This window comes from Heteronotia binoei, chromosome 8 (genome assembly GCF_032191835.1).
Source record: "Heteronotia binoei isolate CCM8104 ecotype False Entrance Well chromosome 8, APGP_CSIRO_Hbin_v1, whole genome shotgun sequence".
Lineage (NCBI taxonomy): Eukaryota > Metazoa > Chordata > Lepidosauria > Squamata > Gekkonidae > Heteronotia > Heteronotia binoei.
The window spans coordinates 65,275,995-65,297,200 of NC_083230.1; positions in this window are offsets into that span (position 1 = coordinate 65,275,995).

Here is a 21,206-nt window from a genome sequence, read left to right on the forward strand (position 1 = left end):
AAGACGACTAAAGATGAAATTTTGAAACAAGTAAGAGATAGACCTATGAAGATAGCTGGAAATATGGTGAAAATTCTAAGAGAGGTTTGTTGGCCTGTGAGACAAAAGAGGAGAGAATATCAAGTGTTAACAGATTTTTTGAGAGGAAGAGAAATACCCTACATGTGGTTAATGCCTGAGGGTCTTCTTTTTACATACCAGAAGAACAGATACAGGATTAACTCCTCTTTCAAAGCTCAGAACTTTTTGGAAAGAATGAAGAAAAAAGAAGGCAAAGAAAAGAAGGAGGAGGAAGAAAATTCTGGTGAAGAAGATCCAAATGAACCACGGAGATACCATACAAGACAGCATTCTAAAAAAGATAAGAAAGATAATGATAAGCAAAACCCATAATGGCTTCAATAGTTTCAAATTAATGTGAATGGACTTAACTCTCCTGCCAAAAGGAGAAAGACATTTAGATATTTGGCAACAATGGAAATGGACATAATTTGCTTACAAGAAACTCATATCCTAACAAAAGATAAACATGTTTTGAAAAATAAAAAAACTTGGTAAGAAAAAAAGGGGAGTGGCAATATATATTAAAGATAAATTTAACCCACAACTGCAGTTTGCTTCTGAAGATGGAAGAATTTTATTAGTGGAAATTACAGTGGATAACAAAAAAATTTTACTTGCAAATATTTATGCTCCAAATGATCATCAAGAGAAATTATTTCAAGATTTGCATCTTAAATTATCAAATTTGGAGTATGTAGAATACTGTCTAAAAGGAGATGTTAATGCAGTTTCTGACAGACAACTGGATAAAAAAAATGTACAAATAGATGAAAAGTAAAGGTCTTCAGCTGCCAACAAGTTTTTGGAAATTAGCAGAAGAAATGGATTTGGTGGGTGTATGGAGAACAAGATATCCCGATTCCAAAGATTTTACTTACTATCCCTGTAATCTCCAAACTTGGTCAAGAATTGATATGTGTTGGCTTTCTGCAAGTTTGACTAAAGACTTAGTGGACACAGAAATTCAAACAAGAGTCATTTCAGATCATAGCCCTGTAATGATAAAACTAAAAGGCCCACGGATGAGAAGATCATGGAAGTTAAATACTTCAGTTTTGAAAGATAAAGAATTTCTTAAAGAATCCAAGGTTGAAATGGAATCTTTTTTAAAACAGAATATAACACAAGAGGTAAAGATGCAAGTAGTTTGGGACACTGCTAAAGCTTTTTGTAGGGGTCTTACAATTAGATACAGTACCAAGAAAAAGAAAGAAAGAAAGGTTGAAGAAAGGTTGAAACGCTTGGGACTCTTTAGCTTGGAGAAACGTCGACTGCGGGGTGACATGATAGAGGTTTACAAGATAATACATGGGATGGAGAAAGTAGAGAAAGAAGTACTTTTCTCCCTTTCTCACAATACAAGAACTCATGGGCATTCGATGAAATTGCTGAGCAGAAAGGTTAAAACGGATAAAAGGAAGTACTTCTTCACCCAAAGGGTGATTAACATGTGGAATTCACTGCCACAGGAGGTGGTGGCGGCCACAAGTATAGCCACCTTCAAGAAGGGTTTAGATAAATATATGGAGCACAGGTCCATCAGTGGCTATTAGCCACAGTGTATGTGTGTATATAAAATTTTTTGCCACTGTGTGACACAGAGTGTTGGACTGGATGGGCCGTTGGCCTGATCCAACATGGCTTCTCTTATGTTCTTATGTAAAGAAAGAACTGAAAATTTTCAAAATTTAATGTCACAAGCTGGAGAAGCTGAAAAGAATCTTAAAAAACAACCAACAAAATATGAATTCCAAAAAAAGGTGAAAGAAATGCAACACAAATTGAATATAATTCTTATGGAAGAGGTGGAGATTAAATTGAGGTACGTTAGACAAAAATTTTTTGAACATGCCAAGAAGCCTGGAAGGTGGTTGGCTTATAGGATGAGAAAAGAAAAGACCAAAAGAATAATTACGATATTGAGAGATGAGAACAGCAAAGAGAAAACTCAAAAGCAAGAAATACATCAAATCGTGGAACAGTTTTAAAAAAATTATATGAAGATAAGCAAGTTCATAAAATAGATTTAGAAGAATATGTCAATCAAAATAACCTTAGCAAATTTACAGAAGAACAATAAAAATTTTTGAATGAGCCAATAACAATAAGGGAACTTGGAGAGGCAATAACATCTCAAAGGAATAGTAAAACTCCAGGCCCAAATGGATTACCTGCAGAATTCTACAAAGCTTATAAAGAGTCTTTACTCTTACCATTTAAGCGCCTTATTGAAAAGATTTAAAAGGAAGGTCAAATTCCAGTTTCATGGCAAGAACCAACAATATCTTTGATTTTGAAAGGAAATAATGATTTGAAAGATATTAAAAATTATCATCCAATTTCCCTTTTAAATGTGGATTATAAAATTTTTGCTGCAATATTGGCACAACATTTGAAGAAAGTTTTACAATCTATAATACACTATGATCAAGCAGGATTCCTTCCTAAAAGATATTTGAAAGACAATGTCAGAACAGTTTGTAATATTTTGTAATATTATGAGAATCATCCAGAGAAGCAATTGGCTTTAGTTGGTTTAGACGCTGAAAAGGCTTTTGACAATCTTCGTTGGCACGTCATGTTATAGCAACTGAAAGGCATGGAATGTGGTGAAAACTTCTTGAGAGTAGTAGAAGCAATATACTCCTCACAAAATGCAAGGGTGACAGTGAATGGCGAACTAACAGATGTAATTAACATTCCAAAAGGCACAAGACAAGGCTGTCCATTGTCTCCTCTACTTTTTATTTTATCTTTAGAGGTACTGAATAATCAAATAAGTGAAGATGCAAGTATAAAGGGAGCTGTGATAAAAGATGAACAATATAAACTCAGAGCCTTTGCTGATTAGTTTTCATACTAGAACAACCAATGGACTCAATAGATTGTCTTATAAATAAGATCAAACCATTTGGCTATTGGGCAGGATTAAAGATCAATTATCATAAAACAAAAATTTTGACAAAGAATTTGACGACGGAACAAATTAAATCTTTCCAGCAAAAATCAGGATTTTTGTATGAAAAAAGAATCAAATACCTAGGTGTTGTTATTTCAAACAGGTGTAGCAACTTAAAAACAGATAATTATGACAAACTACTTAAAGAAATAAAAAAAGATTTGGAAAAATGGCACGATTTGAACCTATATTTAATGGGAAGAATAACTCTAATAAAGATGAACATTTTACCAAAGTTACTATTTCTGTTTCAAACTATCCCAATATTTTAAATAGTGGATTTTTTCAAGAACTAAACAAGATGGTTGTTAAATATGTGTGGCAAGGCAAAAAATCTAGAATTAAACTAAAGGTATTGCAGGATTCTAGATTAAGAGCAGGTATGGGCCTTCCAGACTGGCAATTGTATTATAAAGCATCTGTACTTCTTTGGATAAGAGATTGGATATTGTTGAAAGACAACAGACAACTGTTAAAAGAACATGATTTGACTATGGGGTGGCATGCATATTTGTGGTATCAAAGACTTGAAAGCCACTCCTATTTTAAGAACCACTGGTTTCAAAAATCCTTATACCATACGTGGTCATGGTTAAAGATTAGATGTTATCAAAAAATTCCAAGATGGGTTTCACCAATAGAAGCATTTACCCATCCAAATCTCCTAAAATTAAATCAGAGCTATAGGTATGACAACCTATTTGGAAAAGATAATCAATTGAAAACCAAAGAATTGGAAAATTTGGACATCAAAATGAATTGGTGGCTGAGAATGCAAGTTGAATCCAGATATGCCAAAGACAAGGCGACAGGCTTTAACACAGAACAATACTTATTTGATAAAATTCTTTTGGGCCCACAAGAAAAGTTAATCTCAAAACTATATGCATACCTACTTCATATGAAGACACAAGATGAAGTTGTAAAGGACTGTATGGTTCAATGGGCAAAAAAAATTGGTTATAATATTACATTAGAAAAATGGGAGAGACTGTGGAAACTTAATGTTAAACTAACTAGGTCAGTAACCTTTAAAGAAAACCTTCACAAGATGTTTTATAGATGGTACAGAAATTGTGTAAGATCTGTACTAATATGTCTAACAAATGTTGGAAATGCACTAAACAGATTGGTACCTTTTACCATATGTGGTGGACATGTGAGATGCTGAAAGATTATTGGAAAATGGTGCATTAAATGTTACAGAAGATTATGAAGACTCAGATCCATTTCAAACCAGAAATATGTTTATTGAACATATTTCCTGAGGACTATTCTAAAGAGATGAGACATTTGTTGGCACACATTAACACAACAGCTAGGATCCTACTGGCGCAGAGATGGAAATCTCAGGAAATACCCATGAAAATGGACTTGATGGGAAAAATTCTAGAGGCAGCAGAGCTGGACTTTCTATCCCAGCTGATGGCTGGGAAATCTAAAGAAGCAGCAAGAAATTTTATGCCTGGCTGGACATTCAAGACTCTTAAGATTCTCTGGTGTGAACTGATTTCTCCCCCCCCCCCCCCTGTATTTTATATTATAAAATTTACCTTTACTGGAATTGTCAAAATCATTAGATAACAACAAAGGATTTATACTATAAAATTTTAATATGGATCATGTACAGTTTAAACAAAATAATATGGGGCAATTTATGTAAAAAAATATTGTAGAATTATCTTTGTGTTCTTGGAAAGTTTTTTTATGCACAATAAGGTCAGAATGTACTGTGCTTTTTATTTTCACACTTCCCTAACCCTATCTCCTACCCCAAATCTTTTCTGAAACCAATAAAACTTTTGAAAACTGAAAACATGTGACCTGGGGGCTGATGAGGCCCCCAGAGGGCTCCTATCAGGCCCCTGAGCAACTGAGCTGTCATTTGCTTTCTTCTCCCTCTTTCTTGCTTCCTTCTGCATAACAGCTTGCTTTGGAGGGCCTGCTCAATTGCATAGGAGCTACAGAGCAAAATCTCTATTTTCTCTGCTGGCTGACGTTCCCCCCCTTGGGGAGGAAGGAGCAGAGGGAGAGCTTGCTTTGCCAGACTCTCTCAATTGCACAACTATAAATGAAAAAAGGTCAGGGTGAAACTATTGCCCCCCTAGTCGGAATAAAGAGGCAGACACAGAATATTGGGAAACGGGCCACTTTATTTAAATAACACAATTAACACGGCAAGGGCGACCTATGGTGGGACAAGCCCTGGGGTCTTCCTCAGACCCCGCCAAGTCCCACAAAGGGCGAGACACCCTGCCCCCAGCACGAGCCATAAGATTCTGGCTAATGCCAGGCCGGCCAGGCCAAACCCTCCTCAAAACTTCTGCCTCGATACCCAGAAGGAGGCGAATCTAGGAGGAGGCATGAATACGATCCGCATTATACAGCATTGAGCCGTAAAGCCCATCTGCCGCTCCTGCGTATCGACTGCACGAACAGGTGCAGTTGCCTGGGTGCTCACCTGCAAGGTATAACCCCCTTGCACCTTCTGCCAAGTGACCAAAATTAAACCCCCACCACCCTATTACCTAATATCCACACCACTGTCAGTAGTACAAGGTAGGCGAAAAAACATCCCACCACAGGCCAATCAAATGAGATGAAAAATTCCTACCTGGCCCCTAATAAGGCGACCGGTTAAACCTGTACTACACAGGGTGGGAGGGTGGGCCGAGAGCGGCAACGAGCCTGAACTGTGAGGGCGGGGTCGAGGCTCCAAATAGCCCCGACGCTCCGCCCGCCTGCACTACCCGGATGGGCGGGAAGCACATAGGCAGCCTCTCCTCCTTCCAGGGAGGCAAAAGGCGGCCCCTTGGCGCGCAGCCGCGTTGCGGCGCGGCCTGGGCGGGGCCGAATACTATCAAAACATATATGTAATAGGGAAAACCCTTTTGGCCTCTACTTCTGAGTAGACTCTGCTCCTAAATAATCTAAGATAAACAATATAAATATGCACAAAAGGCACTTTAATAATCCAAAGCTTCTACCTTAAACAGACTGCAATATGAAACACAAGAGTGCATGCAGACACTTAGATATGATCTCTATTCTCAAACAGTCTGCACCAAAATGAATTCAAAACAGTCTGCAGAAAAATCACAGGCACTTTTAAAGTATACGCAGGCACTTTTAGAAGGTAAAGAGTCTGCTACAGACTCATGAACCAAAATCATAAGAGAACAGTCCATAATGAATTATTTCATCCAGATTGTACACAGAAACTTAAAGAAACCAATTATCCCACTTCACAGGTGTAGGATAAATAATAAGTTCATCTACATTAAGCCAATCCACGTTAGCCGGTGTCAAACGTTTTGTTTCCTTTTTCAAGACTGATGGCTTTTAAGTGGAACCCAAAAATCCTGTCTCTTCCTCACAAGGCTCTAGCTCATTCTTTGTAAGGATGGAGTGGGTTCTCTGCAGTCTGTTTAAGGTAGAAGCTTTGGATTATTAAAGTGCCTTTTGTGCACATTTATATTGTTTATCTTAGATTATTTAGGAGCAGAGTCTACTCAGAAGTAGAGGCCAAAAGGGTTTTCCCTATTACATATATGTTTTGATAGTATAGCTTCACTCTGACGTTTTTTTTTCATTTATAGTCTTGCTTAAATTCAGGGAGTCCCCCTTTTTCTCTAAAATCTCTCAATTGCACAGCAGAGCTACTGAGCCAAGCCTCCCTTCTGTTGGCTGAGGCTCCAACCCCTCCTGGTCCCCTGGGGAAGGAAGGAAAGATCCAGAGCTTCCTTTGCCCAGTTCCCTGGATCCCATGGGAGAGATACAAAGAAAGTACCTTTAAGACCAACAAGTGCTAATGTTTTAAGCATGTTTTCAGTGGTTTTTTTTAATCTTTAATTGTGTCTGTCTGTATCAGGGGTGTCAAACTCATTTGTTATGAGGGCTGGAACTGATATAAATTAACCCTTGTTGGAATGGGCCACGTTGGGCTGAGCCATATGTGTACCTGTTTAAGATTAGGTAGCAGAGATATAAAGTTTATAAAGGACACAGACAAACACAAAGTTTAAAAAAAACATAAAATAAAACATGCTTACAACGTTAGCATTCAGTCTTAAAAGGTGCTTTCTTTGTATTTCTCCCATGGGATCCAGGGAACTGGGCAAAGGAAGCTCTGATTCTTTCCTTCCTTCCCCAGGGGACCAGGAAGGTAAAGAGCCTCAGCCAATAGAAGGAAGAGAGGCTTGTCACAGTAGTTCTGCTGTGCAATTGAGAAAGCCTGGCAATGCAAGCTCTTCTTCCTCCTTTTCCTCCCCAAGGGAGGAGCCTCAGCCAATGAAGAAAATAGAGACTTTGCTCTGTAGCTCCTGTGTGATTGAGCAAGCCTTGCAAAGCGAGCTGTGATAGAGAAGAAAGCAAGAGAGAGGGCGAAGGAAGCAGATGACAGCCAATTGCTCAGGGGCCTGATAGGCGCCCTCCAGGGGCCTGATTCAGCCCCCAGGTCATGTTTGACACCCCTGCTCTATGTCCTTTATAAAGTTTATATCTCTGTTACCTGGCATTACATTTTATGATACACATGGCCCAGCCTGACAAGGTCTCATTTATGTCAGATGCAGCCCTCTTAATAATTGAGTTTGACACTCCTGGTTTAAATTGTTTGCATTGTTTTATCTTATGCGTGTTTTTACTGTTGTTAATAATAATAATAATAATAATAATAATTTTTTATTTCTATCCCGCCCTCCCCGCCGAAGCAGGCTCAGGGCGGCTCACAGCATAAAATACACATTACATCAGTTTACATTATAAAAACCACCACCCTGAGCCTTATGTATTCAGAGGAAGGAGGGTGGTCTATAAATTTAATCTATAAAAATAAATAAGATGGCATACCATGAAGTGGGATGTTGCAGTAACTAATGCAGGATATACATACCATATTATTCCTTTTTCAAAAAATGTGATTTTGCTCAGTTTGCATAACTTTTGCAAGCCATGTTGTTAACTTTTCCTGGTACAGAATTTGGAGTCCCTAGGCAGAGGATTTTTAAAAATAGGTTCTGCAAAGCCTTGTTTTTCAATCTATACTGTTCAATCCTTTTCATTGTCTCTATTGCCATTTTCTTATCCCTCATGAAAGCACTGTAGTCATTAATTGAATTATCACCATAAATGTGTCAAATATGAAACTGAACAAAAACAAGTGATAAAAATCTACATCTGCCTCTTTCCATTGATGTTACTACCTCAAAATCATTCAGAAATAAATCCAAGAAAACTTGATTCATTTGTCACCCTGAGTGAATAATGTGACCTTCTACAAAAGCAGGTAATTTGTGCTTAATGTAGTAGTGTACACATTCATCAACATGGCAGTCCTTAGTATATGAAACAATACCATATGACTTGTGCTTCTTTTCTTTTTTTACCTAGAGGCCATCACCACAGAATTAAATTAACTTTGAAATCATTCTTGTCAATAAGACTAGTGATGCTTAATAGTAATTAAAATACAAACTTGTCCTCATTATAGCAAACAAGTAAACTTCCTTAAAGATAAAGATGTTGCTTCCTCCCTCTTGTTACTAGAAATTTAAGCACTAATGTTATAAGAATAAACTTTGGACAGTATCCCATAAGGTGGCAGATTGAATAATTTAATCACACTTAACCACACCCATTTTCATCTATAGAAGAAACTGAACAATAAAGCTGAATATGATGATCAGTTCAACTGCTCATGAACTATTTATGGCTAACTGAAGGGTTGCTATACTTTTCCCTCTACAGCACAATAAACATGACCAGCTTTCACATATGCTCATGGTCACACAGCCCAACGGATTTCCCCTCTTCTTAGTCAGTGCTGAATACCACTTCACTCCATAGCCAAAAATACAGCATATAAAATGCTGTCAAATCAACACTGTGTGTGTATGTGCATGTGTGTGTTTTTAAAACCTCACTGTTCCAGTTCTTTCTGCATTCCTTAGTGATAGTGGTGCCTGTTAATCTATTTAGATTGGGAGAGTTTCAAGAACATGCATTTTGCAAAGCATTACGGAAGTTATAGTTTGCCCCCTCCCATCTTTTTCTGCTGCATGTCTTAAAAACGAACTTTAAAAGTTAAAAAAAAGTGCAGCATCTGAAACAGAAAGAGAAGCCCCTCCCTCTAATCAATTGGATGCCCCCCAGTGAAGTGGAGGAAAGGGAGGGTGAGCAGTAGGAGTACCCCACTCGAGCTAAGGGGACCCCAAGCTATACAAAATGGAGTCTGACCAGATACAGGCCAAGAAATACTTCATTCAAAATGAAGTAGAGTAGAGAGCTTGTTCTAGTCCCACCTAAAGGCTCCCTCCATAAATGGCTCTCCTCCCCTCCCAAATGGAATGCATAATAACAATGGGGACTGCTGGTAAATATTGCTCACATCCTAATCCTCATTTACTGATCAATGGCCCCTCCCTTGGGCCCATCATTCCCACCCAGCTACTTCTATTCACTCCTATGATAATGCCTATCCTGCTTTGTCTGCCACATTGAGTTCTTTCCTGAGTGTTGAGCCCAAACTGGTACCAAACCATCCAGTTACACCCTGGCCCACCCTTTTAGTGAAGATATGAAAATTACAAACTATTATTCTCAACTAGAATTCCTTTTAGAAAAACCAACACTGGGCTCTATAGTCACTAAAGGGTCCTCCACCCCTCAGAACTCTATATAACCTAAGTATGCATTCTGTAGGGTGTCATTTGCAGTTTGTACCCCCCCCCCCATTACTCCTGTAATTGGGTCTATAAGGCTTGCTATTCTGGTCATGCTTGCCCTTCTCTTCGATCTTCCTGTTGAACAAATATCTCTTCTACTGGATCAGGTGATATAACCCTCCACAATGATCCCTAAATTCTCTATCGATAACCTCTACCCTTCTTAGCTTCTTGATTGCCTGCATTGTGAATTTGTGTGTGTGAATGTATTCTTTTTACATATTTTAGGTAAACATTATAAAATCTATTTGCTTGGAGTATTCTAGCTTGAAAACCCGACCTCCGTAGTATTGACAACAAGATCCTTTGCTCCTAATTCACTCTACCTAGTCTCCATATTGCTAATTTCCCCATTCTAAAAAGGAGACATAAGCATTTCCCATAACAGAGCAGTGGGGCTTCTTAGCCCTCTCCCAGGGCTCCACCAAGTCTACAAGTGGTGCTCTGTGGGCAAAACTCCCTCCTTTTGTTGTCCCTTGACAATTTGCATTCAAAGGTACAATGCCTCTGTTCATGGAGGTTCCACATATCCCTTGTGGCTAATTGCTATTAATGGAACTCCCTCTCCATGAATACTGTATGTATAATCCCTTTCTAAAGCTGTCTGAGATATGCTCACATAAGTGCCATTTACAATGGTGCAGACCTCCAGTGCCATCCTGTCGCTCATGGGCACCAGCAGTGGTATGTAGAAGCCATCCATTGGCATAATTGGGGTGTAAGCCCCTATGCAGCCATGTTTGTGGGCAGTTTTGGGAGCATGGCCAGAGTTAGTTAGCTCCCTGAGCCCTTTCAGCCTGGGAACATCCTCTGCCAGAAATGGAAAGTTATGCCAACCAAAAACATGAAGTAGGCAATAGGTACCCATCGAACTTTAGAATTGTCTTTCCCCCGCTGTTGCAACCTCACCCATTAGGCTAGGAGGAGCTCAGGTTCAGCCAATCCCACCTTTCCCAGGGCAGCCAAGCCCCCCTCCTCAGCATCCAATAACACCCCCCCCCCATCCAACAAATACTTGTACTAGGACTTCTCACATCTCAGCAAGTAGAGTGCAGAGCACAGGACTCTGTCTCAGAGCTCCCTGCAGTGCAGACACAGAACAGGCGACAGGCCTCTTTGGTGGTGGCAGGAACACAGAGAGGGCATTTAGCACTACAGGGCAAACACTTTGTGCTGACTCCCAAGAAGGAGTGCAAAGTCCATCCTCTGTGACTGACTTCTTCCATTTCAGAACCCTAACAGGCATCCCATCTTTGGAGGCTCAATTCACAGGGGCAACCATGTACAGACAGCTAAGCAAAGGCAAGGATCCCAAATCTGCTTCCCCATTCCCCTCACTTGAGGCTGGGTGCCATGACAGCGGCTCCTTCACTCAAGCCTAGTACTGAGTTCAGATGTGGAGTGGCACAACCCATGACCATGCAGCACCATGGCCTCTGATATGCCATGGGAAAATTTACCCAGGAAGTTTTCCTGGAGATCTGCGGGGAGATGCATTTGCAGACTCTGTCAGGACTAGACATCCATGGCTGAGGCTGGCATGGCACTCACACCCTGTTGCCATGGCTGTTTTACTGTCTTACAGGTGAAGATTCAACAGAGAGACTTGTGGGTGTGGCAACTCCTCCTCCCCCCACCCCCAACATGCACTCTGCTCAGTTCACTGTTCCAGCCCTCCTCTTGAAGTGGAGCATCATACCCAGCAAGCCCTTACAAGTTCCACCTGCAATACTATCCCACTTAGGCTCATGCCTTGCTAGGGATCTTCAGCCCCCAGGGTGGAAGTGGATGGAGTCTCAGGTTGCCCAGGTCATATTGGTCAATGGCAGGGACCCAACTGCATAGACAGGTACCCTTGCTCACCTTGCAGGGTAAATAAGTTGACTTATTGTGTTGGCTAGAGTATGAGACCGAACCAAGGAGACCCAGATTCAATTCCCTACTTGCACCATGGAAGCTAGGTAGATGACGTTTGGCCAGATGTACATCCTCAGCTTGACCAACCTCATAGGGTCATTATGAGCATGAAATGGAGAAGAAGAAAATGATGCAAGCCTCAGGGGTTGCTAATGGAATGAGTACATGGATTAGGATCACTGTGTTTCTCCTCCAGGAAGAGGTTCTCTGGCACCCAGGGGGGAAGAGTCAAATAACCACATGCCTGTCATTGCTGCAGGTCTCTGTCAGGGAGTGGGGTGAGAGAGGAGAATGGGGCTCTACCAAGCCATCTTTCCCTGCTCCCTAGCTATGATGTGCAATAGTATCTCCCCCTGGGACTGGCTACTCCCATCAATCCAAAGTGCCCTGTCCTTCATACCACCTCATCTCAACACTATATTGCAAGGCCACACTGTGGTGGAATCACCATGGGCGTGGTCTTACAAGCAGCCAGCTACACTCCCCACTCTTTACTGCAGCATAACTTGCCCCATAGGGAGCTGACTAGTGGCACTACCCCTGTTCCACAGCTGGCGGCTGTACTGCAGGGCGGGGCTCAAGATTGCTCTGTTAGAGTGTGTGTTAGAGAAAAGATACATGTCTTTGTCCGTTTTCAGTTACAATAGGGCAACAATGCATTCTTCAGACAGTGTAACAAGACTGTATTTTTATAATATGGTGGGTTCAATACATTGAAGAGGTGATGTGGTAGTGATAATCAGCTCTTTATTAGATACAGCATGGTAGGTGGCTGCTCTTACAAAGACAGGAGAACGGGGCCCACAGGGCCAACTATATACATTCTGGGTTCCCGTGCAAACATGTTATTGGATCATTCAAACTAGCAGGGGCCCATGATTGGAACGGGGCAGGGATTTGGATCCTACTGCCCATTGTTCCCCAGTCCCCAAGCTCAGTCATTCAGGCTTCAATGAGCCAAGCAGGAACACCATTGATAATCATATTAGTTCACATACATAACAATTTTATATTGCTATTGTATGTTTCAGTTAAAGGAAATGAAAATATTTATCCAAGCTTCTTAAACAACAAAAAGGAGCATTATAATGTACATGGGTCACCTTCAAATACTGATCAGACATTGTCAAAAAATAAGTCCAGCATGGAGTAGTCCCAGTTCTGGTCAAGCTTTTCAGCTGGCGATTCAGTATGCTCAAAGTAATGACACTATCTGTTGTCAAGCCACTTCCCCCTAACCAGGAAGTTATTAATCTTTTATCTGGCTAGTCAGAATAGAATAGGTCAAGCCAATGCAGAAGAAAGAAAAGTCCAAGTTGATATCAGCAGGCAGTTTAGAGTCAGTATCAGCACCTGTACTTAGTCATGAAGCAGGAAAGCTGATTGTGGATATCTGGGGTGGGATGAGGGAAATCAAAGAAAAGAAGACTGTGAGCTGTGTGCACACAAATCTAGTGCTCTTTAGGGCATTGGCAGCTACATCTGATGGTGGGCTCAGAGATATTATTGAAACCATATATAGATGGGGATAATGGAGGTTCTGAGGAAGGGGCAGAAAATATTATTGATGATCATTAATGATCTGGAGTGGGGGCCAAGTTTGCAGATGACACTAAATTGTTCAGGGTGGTGAGAACCAGAGAGGATTGTGAGGCTCTCCAAAGGGATCTGTTGAGGCTGGGTGAGTGGTCATCAATGCAGCAGATGAGGTTCAATGTGGCCAAGTGCAAAGTAATGCACATTGGGGCCAAGAATCCCAGCTACAAATACAAGTTGATGGTGTGTGAATTGGCAGAGACTGACCAAGAGAGAGATCTTGGGGTCATGGTAGATAACTCACTGAAAATGTCAAGACAGTGTGCGATTGCAATAAAAAAGGCCAATGCCATGCTGGGAATTATTAGCAAGGGAATTGAAAACGAATCAGCCAGTATCATAATGCCCCTGTATAAATCGATGGTGCGGTCTCATTTGGAATACTGTGTACAATTCTGGTCACCGCTCCTCAAAAAGACTATTATAGCATTGGAAAAAGTGCAGAAAAGGGCAACTAGAATGATTAAACGGTTGGAACACTTTCCCTATGAAGAAAGGTTAAAACGCTTGGAGCTCTTTAGCTTGGAGAAATGTTGACTGCAGGGTGACATGATAGAGGTTTACAAGATTATGCATGGGATGGAGAAAGTAGAGAAAGAAGTACTTTTCTCCCTTTCTCACAATACAAGAACTCATGGGCATTTGATGAAATTGCTGAGCAGTCGGGTTAGAATGGATAAAAGGAGGTACTTCTTCACACAAAGAGTGATGAACATGTGGAATTCACTGCCACAGGAGGTGGTAGCAGTAGACACACACACACATATTGGCCACTGTGTGACACAGAGTGTTGGACTGGATGGGCCATTGGCCTGATCCAAAATGGCTTCTCTTATATTCTTATTTTTTAATTGGATTTATATCCTGCCCTTCACTCCGAATCTCAGAGAGTGGCTAACAATCTCCTTTATCTTCCTTCCTCACAACAGACATCCTGTGATGTGGGTGGGGCTGAGAGGGCTCTCACAGCAGCTGACCTTTCAAGGACAACCTCTGCAATAGCAATGGCACACCCAAGGCCATTCCAACAGGTGCAAGGGGAGGAGTGGGGATCAAATCCGGTTCTCCCAGATAAGAGTCTGTGCACTTAACCGCTACACCAAACTGGCTCTCTGTTCAAGCCTTCCTTTTGGTAACCAGAAGACAGGCCTATTGCCAATATTTGTTAATAATTTTCTTCCAACTGACCTAGGTAGGTTTAGAGCAGCTTCACAAAGCTGCCTTTTTGCAGAGGAGCGCTATCTCCTGGTACACACCTTGCAATATTGTCTAAATCTATTTTGCATAACCTTCTCAATGTTACCTGGGAGGAAGAAGGATTGTTATGTTAATCAGGGAAAGAAAAAAATTGGCCATCTGCTGCTGCCTACTCATCCTCATCTCCAGAAACAAGGTTTGGGACTCTACCACTCTCTCGCTCTCTCGGCTTGACTTCACGAACGAAGATTTAAGAAAGGTACAGTAGTCCACGTCTGCTGCAGGCTCGCTGGTGGCTGACAAGACCAATGCGGGACAGGCAGGTCCGGCCACAGTGGCTGCAGGGAAAAGTCTGATTTGGGGTTGGTGCTGTAGCAGTACGATTCTTACTCAATCTCCTTTTGTCCTCAAGACCAGCTATGCGTGCATTCTCAAAGGAAGAGACAGCCTGGTGGATGGTGTGCCTCCATGCTTTGCGATCTGAAGCTAAGTCAGACCACTGGTGATGGTTAATGCAACAGGTACCAAGGGATTTCTTCAAGAAGTCCTTGTACCTCTTCTTTGGTGCCCCTCTATTTCGATGGCCGGTGGAAAGTTCGCCATACAGGGCAATCTTGGGAAGGTGGTGGTTTTCCATCCTGGAGATATGCCCTGCCCAGCACAGCTGCGTCTTCAACAACAATGCCTCGATGCTTGTAACCTCCGCCCGCTTGAGGACTTCAGTGTTGGTCACAAAGTCACTCCAGTGGATGTTGAGGATGGTGCGAAGGCAGCGCTGATGAAAGCACTCAAGGAGTCGCAGGTGATGACGGTATAAAACCCACGATTCGGAGCCGTAGATGAGGGTTGTCATCACAACCGCTTTGTAAACATTGATCTTTGTGCCTTTTTTCAGATGCTTGTTGCTCCACACTCTTTTATGCAGTCGGCCAAATGCACGGTTTGCCTTTGCCAGTCTATTGTCAATCTCCTTGTCAATCTTGGCGTCTGAGGAGATGATGCACCCCAGGTAGCTGAACTGCTGGACTGTCTTCAAAACTGATTCACCCACAGTGATGCAAGGAGGGTGATAATCTTCCTGGGGTGCAGGCTGGTGGAGAACTTCTGTCTTCTTCAGACTAACTTCTAGGCCGAATAGCTTGGCAGCCTCTGCAAAGCAGGACGTCATATGCTGCAGAGCTGATACCGAGTGGGAGACAAGTGCAGCATCATCAGCAAACAGTAGCTCTTGGATAAGTTTTTCCATTGTCTTGGAGTGGGCCTTAAGTCGCCTCAGGTTGAACAGGGTGCCATCGGTGCGATAGCGGATGTAGACACCATCGTCATCATCTAAATCTACTGCGGCTCTTTGAAGCATCATGCTAAAGAAGATCGTAAAGAGAGTTGGCGCGAGAACACAGCCTGGCTTTACACCTGTGCCTATTGGGAAGGGCTCCGAGAGATCGTTGCAGTGTCTGACTTGGCCTCGCTGGTCTTCATGTAGCTGGATGACCATACTGAGGAACCTTGGGGGACATCCTAAACGTTCCAAGATTTGCCACAGGCCGTTCCTGCTAACGGTATCAAAAGCTTTGGTAAGGTCGACAAAAGTCACATATAGACCCTTGTTCTGTTCCCTGCATTTCTCTTGGAGCTGCCTGAGAACAAATACCATGTCTGTGGTGCTCCTGTTAGCTCTGAAGCCATACTGGCTCTCTGGGAGGAGTTCTTCTGCAATGGTGGGCACCAGTCTGTTCAGGAGTATTCTAGCAAGGATTTTGCCTGCGATGGAGAGCAGGGTTATCCCCCGGTAGTTGGAGCAGTCTTACTTTTCCCCTTTGTTCTTATGTAGAGTAATGATGATTGCATCGCAAAAGTCCTGTGGTAGTTTGCCTTGTTCCCAGCAGGTGACAAGTACTTTATGAAGTGTGCTATGTAGTACTATGCCCCCATGCTTCCAGATCTCTGGTGGGATTCCATCAACTCCCGCTGCCTTGCCACTTTTCATTTGCTTGATGGCTTTAACAGTCTCTTCTAGGGTGGGGATCTTATCCAACTCTGTTTTCACTGGTTGAAGTGGGGTGAGGTGGATTGCTGAATCTTGAACTACGCAATTGGCACTGAAGAGAACCTGAAAATACTCTGACCATCGGTTCAGTATGGATGCCTTGTCTGTGAGGAGCACTTGGCCGTCTGCACTACACAAGGGACTCTGAGCCTGATATGATGGACCATATACTGCCTTCAGGGCTTCGTAGAACCCTCTTAAATCACCAGTGTCTGCACACAGCTGGGTTCTCTCTGCAAGCTTGGTCCACCACTTGTTCTGAATGTCTCGAAGCTTGTGCTGGAGGTTGCTACATATAGCGCGAAAGGCTGCTTTTTTCCCGGGACAGGAGGGCTGAGCAAGATGTGCTTGGTAGGCAGATCTCTTTTTCACCAGTAATTCTTGGATCTCTTGATTGTTCTCATCAAACCAGTCCTTGTTCTTCCTTGTGGAGAACCCAAGGACTTCTTCAGAGGTCAACAGGATGGTAGTTTTTAGGTGTTCCCAGAGTGCTTCTGGAGAAGGATCTGTGAGGCAACTGGGGTCCTCAATTCTTGACTGGAGTTTTGCCTGGAAGGCAGCTTTAACTTCGGCTGACTGAAAGCTGCCAACCTGAAACTTCCTCCGGGGGATACCGCCTCTCCTGGGTGTAGATTTAAAGTGAAGACGGAGATTGCAGCGTACAAGACGATGATCCGTATGACATTCTGCACTGGGCATTACTCGGGTGTGTAAGACATCTCGAACGTCTCTCTGGCGCACCAGAATGTAGTCAATAAGGTGCCAGTGCTTGGACCGTGGGTGTATCCGGGTTGTCTTCAGACTGTTCTTCTGCTGGAAGATAGTGTTGGTGATGGTGAGCTGATGGTCCGTGCAGAATTCTAGCAGGAGGCGCCCGTTATCATTGCAGTTGCCAATGCCGTGTTTGCCAAGTACTCCTTTCCAGGCTTCCAAGTCTTTACCTACTCTGGCATTGAAGTCGCCAAGGATGATCACCTTGTCCTCTGTAGGAGTCTTCCATATGAGGTTACGTAGATCAGCATAGAACTTGTTCTTTTCTGCAGGATCTGCTTGAAGGGTTGGGGCATACACACTAAAGAGGGTTGCATGCTGCTTGTTTTGAAGTGGGAGGCGCATAGACATGATGCAATCTGAGTGACCTATTGGCAGGTTTTCAAGTTTAGAGGCAATGGAGTTCCTGATCATGAAGCCAACGCCAGAAAGGCGGCTCTCAGCCTTTGACTTACCCGATCAGTAGAGGGTATAGCCAGCACCGTGTTCTTGAAGACTACCTTCCTCAGGGAAATGGACCTCACTGAGAGCTGCTATGTCAATTTTCAACCTGAGAAGTTCATGGGCAACTAGAGCAGAGTGTCGGTCAGGGCGACCACTGTCTACTGTGTCAAGCATGGTTCTGATATTCCAACACGCAAGCTTTAGTCTTTGCACACTTTGCAAGGCAGGTGCATGCCTTTTCTTTGTTGTTATTTTTTGACCACAAGTAAGGATGCCCGTTGACCATGGCTAGCCAACTGGGGGGGGAGGAGACAAGCTTTGTTTAGGCCACCTTTTCTAGGCCCCTCTTCAATCGGAGCAAGCAGTGCTGTCCCTAAATAGGGCTGCTTGGTCGTTCAGGGTGCTGCCAAAAAATGCTTTCGTCTCCGGGTCAGCATCAGGTGACCAATACCCTGAACCGCCTACATGCAGGATTGGGACTGCGGCTTCCAGTGGCATCTTCCAGCTGCCGTTTCGCCCCTTGCCCATCGCTGCAGGACTTGGTATGTTGTGGGTTGTGGATGTGGATACCTTTCAGGCCTGCGCAGAGGAATTTTTAGGTGAAGCGCAGTGTGTGCAGTACTGGCTTCACCCTTTCACCATGGGGTCATCGGCCATGGCCCAGTAAACCGGGACACCGGCAGCGAGTCCTCCAGGTGGTAGATGTTACATTAACGAGCTCTGTCTGCCCGGGCTTGATGTTAGAGTTTTCCTTCTCTTGGCTGGCGAGGTTGGTGAGCCCAATCTGCCCATCCGGTTATACCGCCAGACATTTGGTCGCACCATGACGTGGCAAACTCTGTGAAAACGGGGGGGGGGACCAGCGAGAAGGTGTTGCCACGGATGCAGTAATGTAGGAGAGGCCATTGCAGTGACCATCTGCCAGGCATAGCCAGACAGTGACCACGCAGCGTTCACTACACTGGGAAAGGAGAGGTGATGTATTGTGCATGCACTTTCCCTGGGGGGGCAGGACACCCAGAGGGAGCCCCCCCACCACCACTGATATCTCTACCACTGATATCTGGGACTCTATCACTGATATCTCCCTAAACACATCTCATCCTCATGATAAATATCACAAATGATGCTCCTCATGAAATAAGGAAACTGAAGAAATCATATAGGTAGATCCAGTTTAATTCCTTATTGGCTACATATTATTGAAGTCACCTGTGATAAGTCTCCTGATATTTATGATCTTTTCTCTCTGAGCAATTAAAATGGCTGGACTAAATTCTGTTATTACAAAGAATAGTTTCCCATCCACATATACAAGTACCCAAGAGTTCCAGGACTAGATGGAGAGCAAGTCCCAGGGTTTTCCTAAATCAAGACACTAAAAAGATTGGTACTGGGCCTGCTCAAAATAATATATTCTCCATAATCTTACAAAGACAACCCACATTCTTAGAGTTTTATCAAGTTTGTTCCCACATTTTAAAGAAATGTAATCCTATACAGAGCAAGATTTATTGGTCTCTTCTACAGAATGAATGTAATGCAAAGAGCCTGATGCTTGAATTTTTTGAGTGCATTCTCAAAAAGAACTCTATGTTAACACAGTACTCATATTATTCCCCACTCTTATTTATGATCTTGCAGCCCACATAAATAATGCATACTGCAAAACATATGTCTGAGCGATCTGAATAACAGAAGATAAAAAGATGATATAGCGTCATATAGTTTATCATCTGACATGTATAAAACTGCTCCAACCAAACACTGGGTATATGCAAAAGTACACTGTTTTTTTTTTAAAAAAAATTAATTTTCTGGGTTGAATTGCTTTAGGACTATCAAGATTTGATTGCAAAAAATGAGCAATGTAGTTCATTTTTTTTAAAAAAAAATTATGCCCCAAAGCTGTGTGTATTGCCTGACACCACTGAAGCCTTGAAGTTATATTTCATTCTGAAGAGATTCTCTACAATCATACTAATATTCATGGACTAACAAGCACAAAGGTCAAGAATAAAGCACAGGTAATTGCTGCATTTACAGGTAAGAGCTGGTGAAAGTGTAATTTTACCTCCTCCTTCTTGTGCTCAGTTAACGGGCTTTTCTGTATATTAAGAATGAAGATTCACAGAATAATTTACATGATAAGGTCTTGCACTGCTGGAGAAGTTATTAAAGAACCTCATAAACTTCCCCTCTGAAAGATATATAGAGTAGTCCATCTCTGAAAAAAGTAGCTAGGATTGAATTATCTGCATGCATTCTAGATCCTTGATCTTTGGACAAGCTGCTAGTTGTAATGTGTGGCTAATATTTCTGCCAATTCCCTCTGTAGTGCAAGTTGTTAAAACAGGAGACGTATTGCCTACTGACAGACTTTGAATAGCTTGTAAAAATTATACAGATCTTTGGGAAATTATACCACATAGAGAACAGAACGATGGATAGAACCAATTTGATCTTTAGACTTTTAATCATAGCATGGGAGGTGTCCTTTAACCCCACCATTTCACAATTCAAATGCAACTCTAAAGGAAGAGGGAAAGCATTCCTTTGCTCCAAACACAATTATTAATTGCTTCTTTATAAATTTGTAGGGTTCATAGTCTTTCAAATCATTTATTTAATTAAAATGTGCAATTATGTGAAATGTTTTTATGTGGGTGGGTGAGTTACAAAACATAAATGAAGAACATTACAATAAAGGAATGAAAATGTGGCTTTAAACCTCTACATTTCAAATTTATGATGATTTTTATGTTTATGTTAAATATGTAATCATATGCATGTGGCAAGAGCCAAAAATATACATCATTATGGTGAGCTATGTAAAACATGACAAATGTGTAGCATATCTTGCCTGGATGTTTATAAAATAAGCTAGTGAAAATACTAATTCAAAATCTGGCAGTTAAAATTGCATGTGCCAAATTACCTTCAATTATTTTAGAGGCCTGGCTCTTAGTGCAGATAAGAATGGAAGGATTGGAGCTTTTGGTATTTAAACAAGGAACAGTTTGTGCAGACCATACGTTACTGGGATCAGCACTCTATTTCTAATGGTGGGAGCCTTAAATGCCACTTCAAAACAGCAACCAATGGGACACAGAATCATAGATATTCCGGGATTATCAACAGAAGACTTATGATACAGTAGCCTTACTGAAATGAAACATGTCCAGGTCCAATCAGCATCTGGTTGAGAAACATCTTGGACATCCTGCATAGTCCTTCAAGTATCCTGGGCTCAATCAAAGCACTTTAATTGTGCTCAGAAACAAATAAGTAGCCAGAGCAGATATTTCAAGATTGGGGTGATATGATCCCCTGGCAATAGCCTGGCTGCAGCATTTTCGATGAGCTGAAGTTTCCAGAATAGTTTCAAAGGAAGCCCCAAATAAAGCATCTTGAAGTAATTAGATGTAATCAGAGCATGGGTCACCATGCCCAGATGGTGGTTTTTCCAGGAACAGCAGCAATTGGC